This window comes from Engystomops pustulosus, chromosome 8 (assembly GCF_040894005.1).
Source record: "Engystomops pustulosus chromosome 8, aEngPut4.maternal, whole genome shotgun sequence".
NCBI classification, from domain to species: domain Eukaryota; kingdom Metazoa; phylum Chordata; class Amphibia; order Anura; family Leptodactylidae; genus Engystomops; species Engystomops pustulosus.
The window spans coordinates 45,142,083-45,163,361 of NC_092418.1; the positions used below are offsets into that span (position 1 = coordinate 45,142,083).

The following is a 21,279-nucleotide window of genomic DNA, read 5'->3' on the forward strand; positions in this document are numbered from 1 at the left end:
CTGGCACCTCGTACTGGGACAGGGGTGGTGGTGTGCTCATGTATTGTGGTTAATACAAGGACCTCTCTCTTGTCCTTGTACTTAACACACAATACAGAGTCGCTGCATAGTGCCCTGCTTTCGTGCCTTTTAAGTTTTTGCCCAAGCAGCGACTTAGGGAGACCTCTCTGATTTCTGCGTACAGTGCCGCATGCCGCAGTATTTCTGGAAGTGAGGCACTTGAACAGGGTGGTGCTGGTGTAGAAATTGTCCAGGTAGAGGTGGTAGCCCTGGTCCAGCAGTGGGTGCACTAAATCCCACACTATCTTCCCTGTAACACCCAGGAAGGGGGGGCATTCTGGGGGCACTATAGAGGAGTCCTTCCCTTCATATACCCTGAACTTGTATGTGTACCCTGATGAACTTTCGCACAGCTTATACATTTTCACACCATATCTTGCCCTCTTATTGGGCAGGTACTGGCGGAATTGAAGTCTCCCTTTGAATTGTACCAGGGACTCGTCTATGCTCACATGTTTGGCGGGAGTATATGCCTGGGCAAACTTGGCACTAAAATGATCTAATATGGGCCTGACCTTAAATAACCGATCATAACTGGGGTCACCTCTGGGTGGGCACTGTGTGTTGTCAGTGTAGTGCAAAAACTTATGGATGGCTTCAAAGCGCATCCTGCTCATTGCCATGCGGAACATGGGGGTGTGGTACAGTATATCTGTGCTCCAGTAGTCCCTGATTGAAGGCTTCTTTACTATCCCCATAAGGAGTATTATGCCCCAATACTTGTACATCTCTGCTGCAGTGACAGGGGTCCACCTGTAGGGTTGTGCATAAAAGGACGTGGGGTTTTGGGCAATATGTTGTGCAGCGTAGAGATTTGTCTGAAATATAATAATATTTAGCAGCTCCTCATCAAAAAAAAACTTAAAAAAGTCCACAGCTCTGAGCCCTGTCGTGTCAAAGTTAATGCCAGGATGGCCCAAAAAGTCAGGGACCTGAGGGGTATAATTATCTGGGGCTACCCATGTGGGGTCAGTGGAAGCCCCAGACGCTTCTCCTGCAGAAGTCCCAGAAACTTCTCCTGCAGAAGTCCCAGGCACTTCTCCTGCAGAAGTCCCAGGCACTTCTCCTGCAGAAGTCCCAGGCACTTCTCCTGCAGAAGTCCCAGGCACTTCTCCTGCAGAAGTCCCAGGCACTTCAATTGCAGAAGTCCCTGGAACCCTACGGCGCCTTCTTGGGGGTCCTTCCAGGTCACTGGAAGATGAGCAGGAGGATGATGATAGGTAAAAGGGACCATCATCCCCACTAGCTGACTCGGTGTCAGAGGCAAGCATGTTATATGCCTCCAACACGGTGTACGTCTTCTGAGACATTGCACACAAAAAAAAATAGAGAACAAGAAAAATTAGATAATGTGCACCAAACTACACGGATAAACCGTCTAGCAGGCACACAAAAAAAATATATAATGCACACCAAACTACACGGACAAGCCGCACAGATGGCACACACAAAAAATAATGTGCACTAAACTACACGGACAAGCCGCACAGATAGCACACAAAAAAAAAAAGATAATGCGCACCAAACTACACGGACAAGCCGCACAGATGGCACACACAAAAAATAATGTGCACTAAACTACACGGACAAGCCGCACAGATAGCACACAAAAAAAAAAGATAATGCACACCAAGCCACACGGACCAGCCGCACAGATGGCACACAAAAAATAATGCGCACTAAACTACACGGACAAGCCGCACAGATAGCACACAAAAAAAATAATGCGCACTAAACTACACGGACAAGCCGCACAGATAGCACACAAAAAAAATAATGCGCACTAAACTACACGGACAAGCCGCACAGATAGCACACAAAAAAAAAGGTAATGCACACCAAACTACACGGACAAGCCGCACAGATGGCACACACAAAAAATAATGCGCACTAAACTACACGGACAAGCCGCACAGATAGCACACAAAAAAAATAATGCGCACTAAACTACACGGACAAGCCGCACAGATAGCACACAAAAAAAAAAGATAATGCACACCAAGCCACACGGACCAGCCGCACAGATGGCACACACAAAAAGTAGCTATGTACGGGTACACCTACGGCGTTCTGGAAAAAAATATTACCAGGCACCGAAAAAAAACCTATGTGCACCGCGCAAAAAGGCGCTACAAATGCACCTAGCTTGCCCTAAGACAAACTAACTACCGCTAAGATTGCTAAAGATTCTGTGCAGCGCTATTCACACGGCGCACTGAAAAGTGCGTCCAGTGCAGAACAACGCTAACACAGCGCACTGAAAAGTGTGTTTGGGTTCAGAAGGGACAGACAGGGAAAAACGGAAGACACGTGGGATCACACAAGGCGATCACACAGGGAACACACAGGACACAGGAAAAAACAGATAGGATGGGAATTTGTAGGGAACAATAGGGATCAGATAAGGATCAGAACACTATTTATAGTGTAAAAGTGTATTTTGGTGCACACAGTAACGCTCTTTCCTCTCTCCAGCGATACCAAACCAAAATGGTGCCGCTGGAGGAAGAGGAAAGTGCTAAAAGCACGTTTTTTAGCCTAAAATCGCTGTAATTGGCCAGTCAGGTTTGACTGGCCAATCACGGCGATCGGCGGGCGGGACCAATTTGATTGGTCGGGTGACGGAGACAGGAACTCCTCCTGCCTCTGTCACCCAAATTTCAGCCCGATGTCACCACGTCTCGCGACGTGGTGACAATTCTAAAATAGTATGCGCTCGCGCAGTAGCTGTACTGCGCTGAGCGCCAATAGTGGGAAGCTGCGCAGTACAGCTACGGCGCGGAGCGCTAAGGGGTTAAGGACTAATCTGAAACTGTGCCAAGTGGGGTTTCTCCTGGCCTACCAGATGGCAGATCCTTAAAGGAGTTTATAAGGAGACAGGTGTCCTGGATAACCCCAATGGCATGAGTTTCTTGAGACTGTCCGTAAGGTACTGCACGCTACATCATGGTGTTTCTGGATATAGAGTCTTTGAGTGCTGCTCAGGTTGCCGGTGCACAGGAACGAGCGGAGGGGCAGGCCCCCTTGAATGGCCATCAACGACAAACTCTTGTGCCTGTTGAACAGACTGTCATAACACAGGTGGGAAAAAATTCTGAAGCAGTGAAATTGACAAAAAAACACATTTATGTCACATTTCTGTGGGCTCTGTTTGAAAGAATTTTACTGTTCTTTGGGTCGGTGCGATCATGGAGCTCACAAATAAGTACGCTTTATAGGTAGTGACTGGTACCCAAAACAATTTCATAAAATGAACTAGTGCAGGTCTCTTTTTGTGTCCTTCAATAAAATTTTTATTTCTTTCTGCAATACTTTGCTGTGGCCTCAGCTGTAGTAGGGAGTCTAAGCCAGTTCTCCACCCTTTAACCCTACAAGAGTGGCCATATTCCCAGATCATGGTGCTCAGAAGGGTTCATCAAGGTCATTACAGGGGTATTCCCATGAAGACAAGTTTCTTAAATGTACTCAGGATAACAAAATAACACATTCTGTAATTCAATATAAACAATATAAACAAGAATACACCATTTCACAGATATATTTCCAACCTGTCTCTATCAGTCCTGGTGTACACAATTTTAGCTGCCCCTGGTTTCCGACCCTGTATCTTCTGGCTTTTCGTTGGCAGCCATCATGGCTGAGGCCTTACGGAGCTTCTCTCTTCCTCTGCTCTCTGCAGGGGTCCCTCCCCTGCATTCCAGGATGGAGCTCTCACACACTGACACAGACACTGACTTCCTGCCGGCAAGCAACACAGCGTGAGGAGAGTTAAGCTGCAAGCTACAGGCAGATAAGTTATTTATCCAGGGCAGAGGGAGGGAGGGAGGAAGGTATATAGCAGAGCTGACAGTATGTAATGGCTGTGATAGTAGAGGGGAGAAAGTCATGTGTAATATGCATCTAATAGACCTCATCGTGTCATCTCCGATCTGTCTCTTTCTATGTGTCCAAAAACTAAATGAAAGTGTATATAAACCTGTACCCTTGTAGTCTAACCACATTGTCACCACACAGAGAAATAGAGGGATCATGAAGTGTCTGCCCCTGCCCACCCCCCGAAATCATACACTGACCATCACGGAGTGATAGCAGCTAAAACCGCAAACAAACTGAGTAAAACTGCAAAGTAAGGGGTTAAAAAAATAAACTCTTTACTATGTAAACATCACTAGGGGATTGAAGTTGGGGAATCTTGATTCATGGGGCAAACCCCTTTAATGGTCAGTAGGTGCTCTGCGGTGACTAACTTGTAGCAAGGTCGTCAACCGAAGAGCAGGATGATATAGGCCAAAGGATGAAGCGAAATCGCAGTCAGGACATAGCCGAGGTCAATGGGGAGGCATCAGGAGCTCAGAGATCTAGACGTATATGAACTTGTCCGGCGGCTCGGTGCACAGGCTGGAATAAAGAAAATGTCATTATTACAATATTTATATATGAAAAGAGAACTGCAAAATTGACGTCTAACGTTGAATCTCTCTAGGCATAAATCTGTCTTGTCTCAGATCTCTATTAGTGACCTAGACTCCAGGAGGGAATCTATTTCTTTATCTCTTAGTAGTGTATCTCAGGTAAGGAAAAATACTACATACTTGCAAATGCACAGCATCGCCACGACTATGATGACAACGGGCAGTCCGTAAATGACGCTCCTAGGTATCTCGGTGAAATGCTCCTTCAGCTCCTCAAAATACGACCTTCGATGTCCTAAAGAAACAGGGCTTATGTTACTAAACTGGTTTTCATTAAGGAAGGAAATCTGCTTGGCCCTTATATGTCATCTGTAGGCATCAATGTAGAGGGCTGTCTGAAACAACCTAGTACACTTGGGGGACACTTACTCACTAAGTCCTGATCCTTGAGCTGGACGGTGCCGTCTTTTCCCTCCTCCATTCCTGATGGCGGGGGGGTTGGCCGGCAGACTACACATGACGCACACAACAAAATCAACAATAGTTGACGCATGTTTGCACTAAAATCACACGTAGCAAATCGCAAGTAGTGATATCTCCTCTCCACAGCCGCAATCACAACTGCAGCTCCTGAACCACTGACCATATGGCTAGAACTCGATGATGTCATAATTGTCACTATGACAGCCGCCTGTGACCTACAACATATCAACCAATACCTTGCTGCTTTATTAAACGGCTATTCCCGGAATAAGCATAATTCATATTCAAATGGGTTATTAAAATATATGCTAATATGTCATTAGATGTCATTTAAAATTTTGCAACCCTTTGCAAAAAAATCTTATGGACATAGACTATAATGAAGTATTAAATTGCTACTGGCCCTTTCATCAGTCCTGTGACTGTGTCCCTGTGGCGGAGACACAGGACAGAAGATGGCCGCAGGTCATTTGTCAAAATTTTTCATACAAACAGTTATCCCTGAATTCATATAATAAAAGCAAATCAAACATCATTAAAAGAACTTACCCCCCAGCGCTCCCACGCCCTCCACCTGCTACTCTTTGTGCCCTGCGCTGAAAGACGCAATATCCTGGAGTAAAAGTCAGGTGCAAGAGGGAACCATTTCTGAAGCAGTGAAATTGTCAATTTGCTTTATTGAATGAGCTAAGCGGGTTACCAACATGTACACAATATTTACAATGGCGCACATACAGCGTATACTGTGTCGCAGCACAGACTGAAACACATCATCCAATAAAGATGCACACTAAGCATTTACAGCGCTGTATTGAGTGAGCTAAGCAGTTTACAATCGTTTGTACAATATTAACAATAGCGCACATACACCGTATACTGTGTCGCAGCAGCACAGAATGAATCACAATATACAATAAATTAAGATTCACACTGAGCATGGATTTCAATGGGTCCCAGGGGGATGCTGCTGTAGGGACTCTCCCTGAGGAAGGTGGTGTGCTCCTGAAGGCAGGTCCTCCCTGCTTACAGCAAGGTGTCCATCAAGTCAGGCATCGCCTGACCTGCTCTCACTTTGTCCTTGCAGTAAAGATATAGACACTTGCTACCACATTGTTGTTGTTGCTTTTGCTTTATAACAAGCAGAGCGGAGAGCATCCCATTCAGATCTGCCATTCTGCTTTGTCTACTTGTGGTTGCATAGTCCTGTAGGTTGCTAAGGACTAATCTGAAATTGTGCCAAGTGAGGTTTCTCCTGGCCTACCAGATGGCAGATCCTTAAAGGAGTTTATAAGGAGACAGGTGTCCTGGATAACCCCAATGGCATGAGTTTCTTGAGACTGTCCGTAAGGTACTGCACGCTACATCATGGCGTTTCTGGACACAGAGTCTTTGAGTGCTGCTCAGGTTGCGGGTGCACAGGAACGAGCGGAGGGGCAGGCCCCCTTGAATGGCCATCAATGACAAACTCTTGTGCCTGTTGAACAGACTGTCATAACACAGGTGGGAAAAAATTCTGAAGCAGTGAAATTGACAAAAAAACACATTTGTGTCACATTTCTGTGGGCTCTGTTTGAAAGAATTTTACTGTTCTTTGGGTCGGTGCGATCATGGAGCTCACAAATAAGTACGCTTTATAGGTAGTGACTGGTACCCAAAACAATTTCATAAAATGAACTAGTGCAGGTCTCTTTTTGTGTCCTTCAATAAAATTTTTATTTCTTTCTGCAATACTTTGCTGTGGCCTCAGCTGTAGTAGGGAGTCTAAGCCAGTTCTCCACCCTTTAACCCTACAAGAGTGGCCATATTCCCAGATCATGGTGCTCAAAAGGGTTCATCAAGGTCATTACAGGGGTATTCCCATGAAGACAAGTTTCTTAAATGTACTCAGGATAACAAAATAACACATTCTGTAATTCAATATAAACAATATAAACAAGAATACACCATTTCACAGATATATTTCCAACCTGTCTCTATCAGTCCTGGTGTACACAATTTTAGCTGCCCCTGGTTTCCGACCCTGTATCTTCTGGCTTTGCCATTGGCAGCCATCATGGCTGAGGCCTTACGGAGCTTCTCTCTTCCTCTGCTCTCTGCAGGGGTCCCTGCATTCCAGGATGGAGCTCTCACACACTGACACAGACACTGACTTCCTGCCGGCAAGCAACACAGCGTGAGGAGAGTTAAGCTGCAAGCTACAGGCAGATAAGTTATTTATCCAGGGCAGAGGGAGGGAGGGAGGAAGGTATATAGTAGAGCTGACAGTATGTAATGGCTGTGATAGTAGAGGGGAGAAAGTCATGTGTAATATGCATCTAAAAGACCTCATCGTGTCATCTCCGATCTGTCTCTTTCTATGTGTCCAAAAACTAAATGAAAGTGTATATAAACCTGTACCCTTGTAGTCTAACCACATTGTCACCACACAGAGAAATAGAGGGATCATGAAGTGTCTGCCCCTGCCCACCCCCCGAAATCATACACTGACCATCACGGAGTGATAGCAGCTAAAACCGCAAACAAACTGAGTAAAACTGCAAAGTAAGGGGTTAAAAAAATAAACTCTTTACTATGTAAACATCACTAGGAGATTGAAGTTGGGGAATCTTGATTCATGGGGCAAACCCCTTTAATGGTCAGTAGGTGCTCTGCGGTGACTAACTTGTAGCAAGGTCGTCAACCGAAGAGCAGGATGATATAGGCCAAAGGATGAAGCGAAATCGCAGTCAGGACATAGCCGAGGTCAATGGGGAGGCATCAGGAGCTCAGAGATCTAGACGTATATGAACTTGTCCGGCGGCTCGGTGCACAGGCTGGAATAAAGAAAATGTTAGCATGGAGCCGTCCGCAGGTAGGCGGAGCGCGGCCATGACGGGGCGGGCTGGGGGGAGGGGGTGAAGGGGGGGGGGAGGTGGGAGTTTTGGGGGATGGAGTATAGGTTACCTGATAGGTGGGTTTAATTCTGGAGGGTGGAGTTAAGGGGTTTTTAAGGGTTGGCAGGAAGGGCCAGCCATCTTTTTGTGGCCGAGCAAAATTGTCCCACCCACCCTCCCCGTTATATGTTTTGTATTAGGGTCGCATTGTGCTTTCACTGGGGAGGAGGGATACAAGTAGTTTCAGATCCTCTTGTTTAGGGCGGGGCTAGGGAGCTTAGGATGCCTTTTGTAAAGGTGGGCGGGTACTTGGCAACAGTTATCCGGTAAGAAGGTAAATTGGTGGTGATGATTTTGGTTATGTCCGGCTTTACTATTAAAAGTTCTTTATAGACTGCTTGAGGGGGTGTACCTCAGCAGTTGGTTTGGTTATATGTTTGGTTGGTAGCCACATTCTGCTCTCGCCACTCGCCAGGAGGTTAGCGGCTTGTGGATATGGTAGTTGTGGTTTTGCACGCTGAGCGTGATTTTGAGCGGTATTTACAACTATGGTTTGGTTGGTAATGGTGCCGGACTTAGGTGTTAATTATTTAATTTTAAAATGATCCAGATTTGTTGTCAAGTACTCGACCACTTAATTTAATAATATTAATATGTTTGTTGAATAAAATGTCATGTTATATTATTATGTTTTAATAAAGTTATGTTTTACAGATTGTTACAAGATTTGAATAAAGCTGTGACCAGCACTTTTCCAACAGAACGTTGTCGGTGTTTTATTTAGCTTGCATATGATAGGAAGGCATTTTGCTTAATAGCTGTACCCCTTGCCTTCTCCCCTCCTCACCTCAGCTCAGCCCTGCCCCGGTCATGTCATTATTACAATATTTATATATGAAAAGAGAACTGCAAAATTGACGTCTAACGTTGAATCTCTCTAGGCATAAATCTGTCTTGTCTCAGATCTCTATTAGTGACCTAGACTCCAGGAGGGAATCTATTTCTTTATCTCTTAGTAGTGTATCTCAGGTAAGGAAAAATACTACATACTTGCAAATGCACAGCATCGCCACGACTATGATGACAACCGGCAGTCCGTAAATGACGCTCCTAGGTATCTCGGTGAAATGCTCCTTCAGCTCCTCAAAATACGACCTTCGATGTCCTAAAGAAACAGGGCTTATGTTACTAAACTGGTTTTCATTAAGGAAGGAAATCTGCTTGGCCCTTATATGTCATCTGTAGGCATCAATGTAGAGGGCTGTCTGAAACAACCTAGTACACTTGGGGGACACTTACTCACTAAGTCCTGTTTAGGGCCCCCTGGAACATTGGTGAAGGGGACGCATGGTGACATAGCCCCCATATATTACATTTTATTCATATGGTATTGGTTTATGTGGTGGTACTTAAATGGTTAATCGGGAAGTATATATTTCCCGCTTTTTGGCAGGTTTTTGCCTGGTTACTGCTAACTTGTTCAGGTTCTGAGGGCCTGAGGTAAGCTCAGCTTTGATTGGTTATGGGCTGGAGCAATGAAATCGTTGTTACTATACTAGCTGGGTATGCTCAGCCCGGATTGGTTATGGGCTGGAGCAATGAAATTATTGTTGCTGGAGTAGTTTGAGTAGGCGTATTTCTAATTGGCTAATAGTTCTGTAGCCTTACCTTTATAAGAAGCAGTCGCCGGTGATCTGGGCCAGTCTGCAAGAAGAAACTGTTTGAAGCGCAGCTGAAGATGGAAGCCCTATTTCAGAGAATGAGGCAAAGAGCTGAACAAGAAGGTGGAGAAGAGTGGCTCCGGACCTGCCTGGAGGCAGGGGACGCATTAGAGCTTGAACCGTTGGTGGCGTCTCAGCGGGAGCCTGAAGAGTCAGGAGGCGCAAATGTCGCTGGGCCATCGCTGCCGCCAAAGAGGATCAGGAGGAGCCGGAGCTCTTATTCCCCGCCGGTGGATACAGGAAGAAGAAGGGGCGGTACTTCCGGCGGGAGTGAGCGGTCCACAAGGAGGTCTGCTAGTGAGTCTCGGCCAGCAGCGGTATGCTCGCGATACGAGCGGTCATCTTCCCGGGGGGCGGAGCCTATCCCCGTCAGTCACCAGCAGGATTGCAGCAGCGCGAGCCATGGACCGGGACCGGCAGCGGCGGTGAGAGAGGCTGTATTGAGGGCGCAGCAGCGGAGGCCATCCCCACAGGTGGATGGGGGTACATCGAGTAGGAGATCTGCTGACAGCTTAACAGCTGGTTCTTCTGAAGCTACAGTGAGCGGCGCTCAGGAGGTCGGACAACATGGTGAATCCTCTGGGCATAGGCTTGATGCCCCAGCTGCGGGTGAGACACAGATTGAAAATGTAGAATTGTTTAATGATTTTATGAAATTTATGGAAAATCGCTCTAAAGCTGTATCTCCTTCTGCAGTGAGCGTATGGTCACAGTCTGATGTGACTAATAGTGTTTGTCATGCTGTGCCTGTGATTGACCGGGGGGTTGGTGTAGTAGAGACATCAGTTAGAGAAGCTATAACCTGCACTATATCTCCACTGGGCTTTCATCTGCCTATGTCAGTGAAAGAACGCATTTGGAGGAATGAGTTCATTGAGTTGATGTCTCTATTACCATCCGCCAAAGATCACTTAGTAAAGCAGGATAAAAAAGACGATAAGTCAGAAGATGAGAGGAGACGCAGTTTTAATCGGAATATACTTAACTGGATGCAAGCGTTTTATATTTATGCGGCTGTGTTAATTGAAAAACAGCCTGATAAAGCGATTGGATTGTTCCAACATATGGACATAATTTTGGAGGCATATCGCAATTTTGGTGGTATGGCCTGGTTTACCTATGATGAGTCTTTTAGACAGAAGTTAGCTGTATATCCATCTATACAATGGGGTGTGAAGGATGTTGGGATTTGGATTAATTTAATGCTGCCTCAAAAATCTGTTGGAACGAGACAACCTCCTACTTCTTCTCAGACATCCATGAGGAAGGGAGTGTGTTTTGCTTTCAACGAATCTTCTTGCAGGTGGCTTAGCAATTGCTGCTATCGGCATGAGTGTTCCTTTTGTGGGGGCACCCACCCAATGTCAAAGTGTTATAAGAAAAACAATCATTCAGCCCAGCAGCAACTTTCTATTAAAGAGCAAATTTCAAAAAGCTCAGACGCCAGTGAGGCTACAAAAAAATGTTACCTTGGTTAAATCTTTACCCAGAGCAGCAGAAAGCTAATGTAATCTTCAGTGGTTTTCAGGATGGTTTTTTCATTCCGGAATTTGATGGTGAAGGTTGCTGCTGGGTGGAGAATTTGAAATCAGTATCATTGCACAAAGAAATTGTAAGGAAAAAAATTTTGAAAGAGATCCAGTTAGGTAGAGTTATGGGTCCTTTTCAACAACCGCCTTTTAAGAATTTTAGAATTTCTCCCTTGGGAATTGTACCGAAAAAAGAGATTGGTGAGTTTAGACTTATCCACCATCTCTCTTTTCCGGAAAAAGGATCCTTGAATGAACAAGTAGATAGAGGTTTAGCATCCGTTGAGTATGCTTCATTTGAACAGGCAGTTGATCTGTTAATGAGGCATGGTCGCGGAGCTTTATTAGCCAAAGCGGATATAAAATCTGCATTTAGGCTGTTACCTGTTTCCCCAAGCGGTTTTAACTCCTTGGGTTTTCAATTTGATAATCAGTTTTATTTTGACAGGTGTCTTCCGATGGGTTTCACATTATCGTGCAATTATTTTGAGACGTTTTCTTCCTTTCTGCAATGGGTTGTTGAATTTGAGGTTGGTTTGGGTAGCGTATTGCATTATTTAGATGATTTTTTTTGTTCATTGGTCCACAATCTTCATTAGTTTGTTCTGTTTTGTTAAATAAATTCTTGGAGTTGATGGATTTGTTTGGTGTGCCGGTTGCTTTGGAGAAAACTGTTTTGCCTTGTCATGAATTGGAATTTTTAGGTATAGTAATAGATTCAGAACGGATGGAGTTCAGGCTTCCGATGGAGAAAGTAGATAGAATGAAATCTTTGTTGGTTTTATTCTTAGCAAAGAAGAAGGTCACTTTGCAGGAGCTTCAGTCGTTATTAGGGCTCTTGAATTTTGCTTGTAGGGTAATCCCGATGGGAAGAGTTTTTAATAGGAGATTGTATTTTGCAACTAGGGGTCTAAAGTCTCATAGGTCCCACATTCGTTTAACTGTATCCCTTAAGGAAGATCTCAGTATGTGGTTGGAATTTTTGAATAAGTTTAATGGTAAGAGTTGTTGGCAGCATGATTTTGAGGATTTTTCATCTTTTAATTTATTCACGGATGCTGCAGGGAGCATTGGTTATGGCGCCTTTTGGAACGGGAGTTGGTCAGCAGAGAGTTGGCCTCAGGCATGGTTCATGAATAAAGTGACGAAAAATATTGTTTTGTTGGAATTATTTCCGGTTGTTGTAGCTATAGTTATTTGGGGTAAGTTTTTTAGAGACAGGAGAATACTGTTACACACGGATAATAAAGGGGTGGTTTTTGCAGTAAATACATTATCCTCCAGGTGTGATATGACAGTTAAATTATTGAGGCATTTGGTGCTATGTTGTTTACAATTTAATATTTGGTTAAAAGCAAAGTATGTAGAAGGAGCTAAGAATGATATAGCTGATTCTCTGTCCCGATTACACTTCCAGAAATTTCGTCAGCTGGTCCCGGAAGCGGAGAAAGAAGGCATACCTTGTCCTCCTCATCTCTGGGATTTGATATGGGATTGATAGTGGAAAATGTTAGAAAATCTTTAGCACCAGGAACATGGGCCAGTTATTCGGCCGCATGGGAGAATTGGACTTCTTTTTGTATTTTGATAAATGAAGACTATTTTAATGATAGTATGGCTTTGGGTTTATTATTTGTTTGTGAATTAATTCAGAGACAGTTATCATATGCTTATATTGTGAGGATTTTGTCCGGTATTTCTTTCTTTTTTAGGTTAGCAGATAAGATTCCTTTTTCTGTTCACTTTCCAATTAAGCAGGTTTTAAAAGGGCATCGTAAGAATTTTGTGTTGCAAGATAGGAGGAGACCGATTTCAATGGATCTGCTTAAAAGATTGATTTTTGTGCTACCTAGTATCTGCCGGAATAGTTTTGAGGTTCTTGTTTTTAGAGTGTGTTTTGTGTTAGCGTTTTTTGCAGCCTTTAGGGTAAGTGAGTTGGTATCTAGGAGCAAAACTAAGTGTTCAGGGTTGTTTTCAGAAGATGTCTATGTGAAGGATAATGTGGTTTTTATTTTGCTCAAGAAAAGTAAGACCGATCAGTTTGGTAGGGGTAAATGGATCAAACTCTGCAGTCATGCAGATAAGGTGTTATGTCCGGTTTTTAATGTGCAGGAATGGTTATTGTTGAGACCGAAAGCTTCTGGCCCCTTTATGATTCATGAGGATGGCTCACCTGTTACTGTTTTTCAATTTAATTCTTTGTTGAAGAAATGTTTATGTCGTTTAGGTATGAGCGATTTAAAAATAACCTCTCATTCTTTCAGAATTGGAGCAGCAACAGAGGCTGCCAGGTTGGGTTTGGATGATGCTGTCATTCGTCAAATTGGCAGATGGGAATCAAGGCGTTTTAGATCATATGTACGTCCGGAATTATTAACTATCTGATTTTGTCTTTTAGGTCCCAAAGTTAATATTTGGATCTTGGGCCATTCTTATGTTTACTGGGCGCACAAGAGAGCTGTTAACAGGTGCTATACAGAGAGGTTATCTTTTGATGCTCATGTATTTAATGTACTTTGGTTCGGGGTAAGGGGTTTAAGGTGGAAGAATGTAATTTTTCAGGTGAAAAAGCTGCTTAAGTTATGGCCTTCACCGGATGTTCTCATTTTACATGTGGGAGGGAACGATATTGGTAAGATTAGAACTGTGGAATTAATATGGGAAATGAAAAAAGATTTGGCAATTTTAAAATGCCTGCTCCCTGATGCGGTTTTAATTTTCTCGGAAATTGTGCCACGCTTGTGCTGGCTTAATTCTGAGTGTGTGTTCATTGAAAAGATCAGGAAGCGGGTTAATAGAGCCATGTTTAAATACTTACCTTGTCTAGGTGGCTTCTCTTATAGACATCTAGATCTGGAGAGTTTTTCTCCAGGCCTGTACAGGCAGGATTCGGTTCATTTGTCTGAGGTTGGTATAGACATATTTAATGTGGGCTTGCAAAATGCATTAGAACATTGGCTGCGGTGTTTGGGGGGGGCCTTGTCCTAATGGACTAGGCCTTGTGGGAGTTATGTCTCCCAGCCGTTGCTGGGGAGACTTGGTTTAATTTATTAAATACTTGTGATTTTTGATTTGATGTATGTTAAATATTATGTAATGTATTGTTTGTATTATTTAATTATTTATGGAGTTTTAATTATTAAATATTTTATGGTTACCTTTTAATAAACATCGCGGCCAATTTATTCCACTAAACTTTTGGTGTTGTGTCTATTTATTTTATTGTTTTAGTGCATGTTTGAGTGGGGCTTATGTCACCATGTTTAGGGCCCCCTGGAACATTGGTGAAGGGGACGCATGGTGACATAGCCCCCATATATTACATTTTATTCATATGGTATTGGTTTATGTGGTGGTACTTAAATGGTTAATCGGGAAGTATATATTTCCCGCTTTTTGGCAGGTTTTTGCCTGGTTACTGCTAACTTGTTCAGGTTCTGAGGGCCTGAGGTAAGCTCAGCTTTGATTGGTTATGGGCTGGAGCAATGAAATCGTTGTTACTATACTAGCTGGGTATGCTCAGCCCGGATTGGTTATGGGCTGGAGCAATGAAATTATTGTTGCTGGAGTAGTTTGAGTAGGCGTATTTCTAATTGGCTAATAGTTCTGTAGCCTTACCTTTATAAGAAGCAGTCGCCGGTGATCTGGGCCAGTCTGCAAGAAGAAACTGTTTGAAGCGCCCCGCCCGGCCCGCCCTATTATTAACTTTATGCTACTATCGTCGCGGTGTTTATTAGTGGGAGTTATGTCTCCCAGCCGTTGCTGGGGAGACTTGGTTTAATTTATTAAATACTTGTGATTTTTGATTTGATGTATGTTAAATATTATGTAATGTATTGTTTGTATTATTTAATTATTTATGGAGTTTTAATTATTAAATATTTTATGGTTACCTTTTAATAAACATCGCGGCCAATTTATTCCACTAAACTTTTGGTGTTGTGTCTATTTATTTTATTGTTTTAGTGCATGTTTGAGTGGGGCTTATGTCACCATGATCCTTGAGCTGGACGGTGCCGTCTTTTCCCTCCTCCATTCCTGATGGCAGGGGGGTTGGCCGGCAAACTACACATGACGCACACAACAAAATCAACAATAGTTGACGCATGTTTGCACTAAAATCACACGTAGCAAATCGCAAATAGTGATATCTCCTCTCCACAGCCGCAATCACAACTGCAGCTCCTGAACCACTGACTGTATGGCTAGAACTCGATGATGTCATAATTGTCACTATGACAGCCGCCTGTGACCTACAACATATCAACCAATACCTTGCTGCTTTATTAAACGGCTATTCCCGGAATAAGCATAATTCATATTCAAATGGGTTATTAAAATATATGCTAATATGTCATTAGATGTCATTTAAAATTTTGCAACCCTTTGCAAAAAAATCTTATGGACATAGACTATAATGAAGTATTAAATTGCTACTGGCCCTTTCATCAGTCCTGTGACTGTGTCCCTGTGGCGGAGACACAGGACAGAAGATGGCCGCAGGTCATTTGTCAAAATTTTTCATACAAACAGTTATCCCTGAATTCATATAATAAAAGCAAATCAAACATCATTAAAAGAACTTACCCCCCAGCGCTCCCACGCCCTCCACCTGCTACTCTTTGTGCCCTGCGCTGAAAGACGCAATATCCTGGAGTAAAAGTCAGGTGCAAGAGGGAACCATTTCTGAAGCAGTGAAATTGTCAATTTGCTTTATTGAATGAGCTAAGCGGGTTACCAACATGTACACAATATTTACAATGGCGCACATAGAGCGTATACTGTGTCGCAGCACAGACTGAAACACATCATCCAATAAAGATGCACACTAAGCATTTACAGCGCTGTATTGAGTGAGCTAAGCAGTTTACAATCGTTTGTACAATATTAACAATAGCGCACATACACCGTATACTGTGTCGCAGCAGCACAGAATGAATCACAATATACAATAAATTAAGATTCACACTGAGCATGGATTTCAATGGGTCCCAGGGGGATGCTGCTGTAGGGACTCTCCCTGAGGAAGGTGGTGTGCTCCTGAAGGCAGGTCCTCCCTGCTTACAGCAAGGTGTCCATCAAGTCAGGCATAGCCTGACCTGCTCTCACTTTGTCCTTGCAGTAAAGATATAGACACTTGCTACCACATTGTTGTTGTTGCTTTTGCTTTATAACAAGCAGAGCGGAGAGCATCCCATTCAGATCTGCCATTCTGCTTTGTCTACTTGTGGTTGCATAGTCCTGTAGGTTGTTAAGGACTAATCTGAAATTGTGCCAAGTGAGGTTTCTCCTGGCCTACCAGATGGCAGATCCTTAAAGGAGTTTATAAGGAGACAGGTGTCCTGGATAACCCCAATGGCATGAGTTTCTTGAGACTGTCCGTAAGGTACTGCACGCTACATCATGGCGTTTCTGGACACAGAGTCTTTGAGTGCTGCTCAGGTTGCGGGTGCACAGGAACGAGCGGAGGGGCAGGCCCCCTTGAATGGCCATCAATGACAAACTCTTGTGCCTGTTGAACAGACTGTCATAACACAGGTGGGAAAAAATTCTGAAGCAGTGAAATTGACAAAAAAACACATTTGTGTCACATTTCTGTGGGCTCTGTTTGAAAGAATTTTACTGTTCTTTGGGTCGGTGCGATCATGGAGCTCACAAATAAGTATGCTTTATAGGTAGTGACTGGTACCCAAAACAATTTCATAAAATGAACTAGTGCAGGTCTCTTTTTGTGTCCTTCAATAAAATTTTTATTTCTTTCTGCAATACTTTGCTGTGGCCTCAGCTGTAGTAGGGAGTCTAAGCCAGTTCTCCACCCTTTAACCCTACAAGAGTGGCCATATTCCCAGATCATGGTGCTCAAAAGGGTTCATCAAGGTCATTACAGGGGTATTCCCATGAAGACAAGTTTCTTAAATGTACTCAGGATAAGAAAATAACACATTCTGTAATTCAATATAAACAATATAAACAAGAATACACCATTTCACAGATATATTTCCAACCTGTCTCTATCAGTCCTGGTGTACACAATTTTAGCTGCCCCTGGTTTCCGACCCTGTATCTTCTGGCTTTGCCGTTGGCAGCCATCATGGCTGAGGCCTTACGGAGCTTCTCTCTTCCTCTGCTCTCTGCAGGGGTCCCTGCATTCCAGGATGGAGCTCTCACACACTGACACAGACACTGACTTCCTGCCGGCAAGCAACACAGCGTGAGGAGAGTTAAACTGCAAGCTACAGGCAGATAAGTTATTTATCCAGGGCAGAGGGAGGGAGGGAGGGAGGAAGGTATATAGTAGAGCTGACAGTATGTAATGGCTGTGATAGTAGAGGGGAGAAAGTCATGTGTAATATGCATCTAATAGACCTCATCGTGTCATCTCCGATCTGTCTCTTTCTATGTGTCCAAAAACTAAATGAAAGTGTATATAAACCTGTACCCTTGTAGTCTAACCACATTGTCACCACACAGAGAAATAGAGGGATCATGAAGTGTCTGCCCCTGCCCACCCCCCGAAATCATACACTGACCATCACGGAGTGATAGCAGCTAAAACCGCAAACAAACTGAGTAAAACTGCAAAGTAAGGGGTTAAAAAAATAAACTCTTTACTATGTAAACATCACTAGGGGATTGAAGTTGGGGAATCTTGATTCATGGGGCAAACCCCTTTAATGGTCAGTAGGTGCTCTGCGGTGACTAACTTGTAGCAAGGTCGTCAACCGAAGAGCAGGATGATATAGGCCAAAGGATGAAGCGAAATCGTAGTCAGGACATAGCCGAGGTCAATGGGGAGGCATCAGGAGCTCAGAGATCTAGACGTATATGAACTTGTCCGGCGGCTCGGTGCACAGGCTGGAATAAAGAAAATGTCATTATTACAATATTTATATATGAAAAGAGAACTGCAAAATTGACGTCTAATGTTGAATCTCTCTAGGCATAAATCTGTCTTGTCTCAGATCTCTATTAGTGACCTAGACTCCAGGAGGGAATCTATTTCTTTATCTCTTAGTAGTGTATCTCAGGTAAGGAAAAATACTACATACTTGCAAATGCACAGCATCGCCACGACTATGATGACAACCGGCAGTCCGTAAATGACGCTCCTAGGTATCTCGGTGAAATGCTCCTTCAGCTCCTCAAAATACGACCTTCGATGTCCTAAAGAAACAGGGCTTATGTTACTAAACTGGTTTTCATTAAGGAAGGAAATCTGCTTGGCCCTTATATGTCATCTGTAGGCATCAATGTAGAGGGCTATCTGAAACAACCTAGTACACTTGGGGGACACTTACTCACTAAGTCCTGATCCTTGAGCTGGACGGTGCCGTCTTTTCCCTCCTCCATTCCTGATGGCGGGGGGGTTGGCCGGCAGACTACACATGACGCACACAACAAAATCAACAATAGTTGACGCATGTTTGCACTAAAATCACACGTAGCAAATCGCAAGTAGTGATATCTCCTCTCCACAGCCGCAATCACAACTGCAGCTCCTGAACCACTGACTATATGGCTAGAACTCGATGAGTTCATAATTGTCACTATGACAGCCGCCTGTGACCTACAACATATCAACCAATACCTTGCTGCTTTATTAAACGGCTATTCCCGGAATAAGCATAATTCATATTCAAATGGGTTATTAAAATATATGCTAATATGTCATTAGATGTCATTTAAAATTTTGCAACCCTTTGCAAAAAAATCTTATGGACATAGACTATAATGAAGTATTAAATTGCTACTGGCCCTTTCATCAGTCCTGTGACTGTGTCCCTGTGGCGGAGACACAGGACAGAAGATGGCCGCAGGTCATTTGTCAAAATTTTTCATACAAACAGTTATCCCTGAATTCATATAATAAAAGCAAATCAAACATCATTAAAAGAACTTACCCCCCAGCGCTCCCACGCCCTCCACCTGCTACTCTTTGTGCCCTGCGCTGAAAGACGCAATATCCTGGAGTAAAAGTCAGGTGCAAGAGGGAACCATTTCTGAAGCAGAGAAATTGTCAATTTGCTTTATTGAATGAGCTAAGCGGGTTACCAACATGTACACGATATTTACAATGGCGCACATAGAGCGTATACTGTGTCGCAGCACAGACTGAAACACATCATCCAATAAAGATGCACACTAAGCATTTACAGCGCTGTATTGAGTGAGCTAAGCAGTTTACAATCGTTTGTACAATATTAACAATAGCGCACATACACCGTATACTGTGTCGCAGCAGCACAGAATGAATCACAATATACAATAAATTAAGATTCACACTGAGCATGGATTTCAATGGGTCCCAGGGGGATGCTGCTGTAGGGACTCTCCCTGAGGAAGGTGGTGTGCTCCTGAAGGCAGGTCCTCCCTGCTTACAGCAAGGTGTCCATCAAGTCAGGCATCGCCTGACCTGCTCTCACTTTGTCCTTGCAGTAAAGATATAGACACTTGCTACCACATTGTTGTTGTTGTTGTTGCTTTTGCTTTATAACAAGCAGAGCGGAGAGCATCCCATTCAGATCTGCCCTTCTGCTTTGTCTACTTGTGGTTGCATAGTCCTGTAGGTTGTTAAGGACTAGTCTGAAACTGTGCCAAGTGAGGTTTCTCCTGGCCTACCAGATGGCAGATCCTTAAAGGAGTTTATAAGGAGACAGGTGTCCTGGATAACCCCAATGGCATGAGTTTCTTGAGACTGTCTGTAAGGTACTGCACACTACATCATGGCGTTTCTGGACACAGAGTCTTTGAGTGCTGCTCAGGTTGCGGGTGCACAGGAACGAGCGGAGGGGCAGGCCCCCTTGAATGGCCATCAATGACAAACTCTTGTGCCTGTTGAACAGACTGTCATAACACAGGTGGGAAAAAATTCTGAAGCAGTGAAATTGACAAAAAAACACATTTATGTCACATTTCTGTGGGCTCTGTTTGAAAGAATTTTACTGTTCTTTGGGTCGGTGCGATCATGGAGCTCACAAATAAGTATGCTTTATAGGTAGTGACTGGTACCCAAAACAATTTCATAAAATGAACTAGTGCAGGTCTCTTTTTGTGTCCTTCAATAAAATTTTTATTTCTTTCTGCAATACTTTGCTGTGGCCTCAGCTGTAGTAGGGAGTCTAAGCCAGTTCTCCACCCTTTAACCCTACAAGAGTGGCCATATTCCCAGATCATGGTGCTCAAAAGGGTTCATCAAGGTCATTACAGGGGTATTCCCATGAAGACAAGTTTCTTAAATGTACTCAGGATAACAAAATAACACATTCTGTAATTCAATATAAACAATATAAACAAGAATACACCATTTCACAGATATATTTCCAACCTGTCTCTATCAGTCCTGGTGTACACAATTTTAGCTGCCCCTGGTTTCCGACCCTGTATCTTCTGGCTTTGCCGTTGGCAGCCATCATGGCTGAGGCCTTACGGAGCTTCTGTCTTCCTCTGCTCTCTGCAGGGGTCCCTGCATTCCAGGATGGAGCTCTCACACACTGACACAGACACTGACTTCCTGCCGGCAAGCAACACAGCGTGAGGAGAGTTAAACTGCAAGCTACAGGCAGATAAGTTATTTATCCAGGGCAGAGGGAGGGAGGGAGGGAGGGAGGAAGGTATATAGTAGAGCTGACAGTATGTAATGGCTGTGATAGTAGAGGGGAGAAAGTCATGTGTAATATGCATCTAATAGACCTCATCGTGTCATCTCCGATCTGTCTCTTTCTATGTGTCCAAAAACTAAATGAAAGTGTATATAAACCTGTACCCTTGTAGTCTAACCACATTGTCACCACACAGAGAAATAGAGGGATCATGAAGTGTCTGCCCCTGCCCACCCCCCGAAATCATACACTGACCATCACGGAGTGATAGCAGCTAAAACCGCAAACAAACTGAGTAAAACTGCAAAGTAAGGGGTTAAAAAAATAAACTCTTTACTATGTAAACATCACTAGGGGATTGAAGTTGGGGAATCTTGATTCATGGGGCCAACCCCTTTAATGGTCAGTAGGTGCTCTGCGGTGACTAACTTGTAGCAAGGTCGTCATCCGAAGAGCAGGATGATATAGGCCAAAGGATGAAGCGAAATCGCAGTCAGGACATAGCCGAGGTCAATGGGGAGGCATCAGGAGCTCAGAGATCTAGACGTATATGAACTTGTCCGGCGGCTCGGTGCACAGGCTGGAATAAAGAAAATGTCATT

General features: G+C 43.8%; 2 long non-coding RNA genes across 3 annotated transcripts; both read right to left on the reverse strand.

Annotated features, from left to right (window-relative positions):
* Positions 1 to 4,187: 4,187 nt before the first annotated feature.
* On the reverse strand, positions 4,188 to 6,120 carry LOC140076209 (uncharacterized). 2 transcript variants are annotated; one of them, XR_011849530.1, is made up of 3 exons: positions 4,902 to 6,094; positions 4,653 to 4,767; positions 4,188 to 4,458 (listed from the first exon to the last, which is right to left on the reverse strand). It is a non-coding gene; the product is annotated as an uncharacterized lncRNA (long non-coding RNA). The 2 variants fall into 2 exon arrangements; XR_011849529.1 differs by having other exon boundaries at positions 4,188 to 4,767; positions 4,902 to 6,120.
* An 11,542-nt stretch (positions 6,121 to 17,662) lies between these two features.
* On the reverse strand, positions 17,663 to 18,584 carry LOC140076210 (uncharacterized). The gene is made up of 3 exons (XR_011849531.1): positions 18,377 to 18,584; positions 18,128 to 18,242; positions 17,663 to 17,933 (listed from the first exon to the last, which is right to left on the reverse strand). It is a non-coding gene; the product is annotated as an uncharacterized lncRNA (long non-coding RNA).
* Positions 18,585 to 21,279: the final 2,695 nt, after the last annotated feature.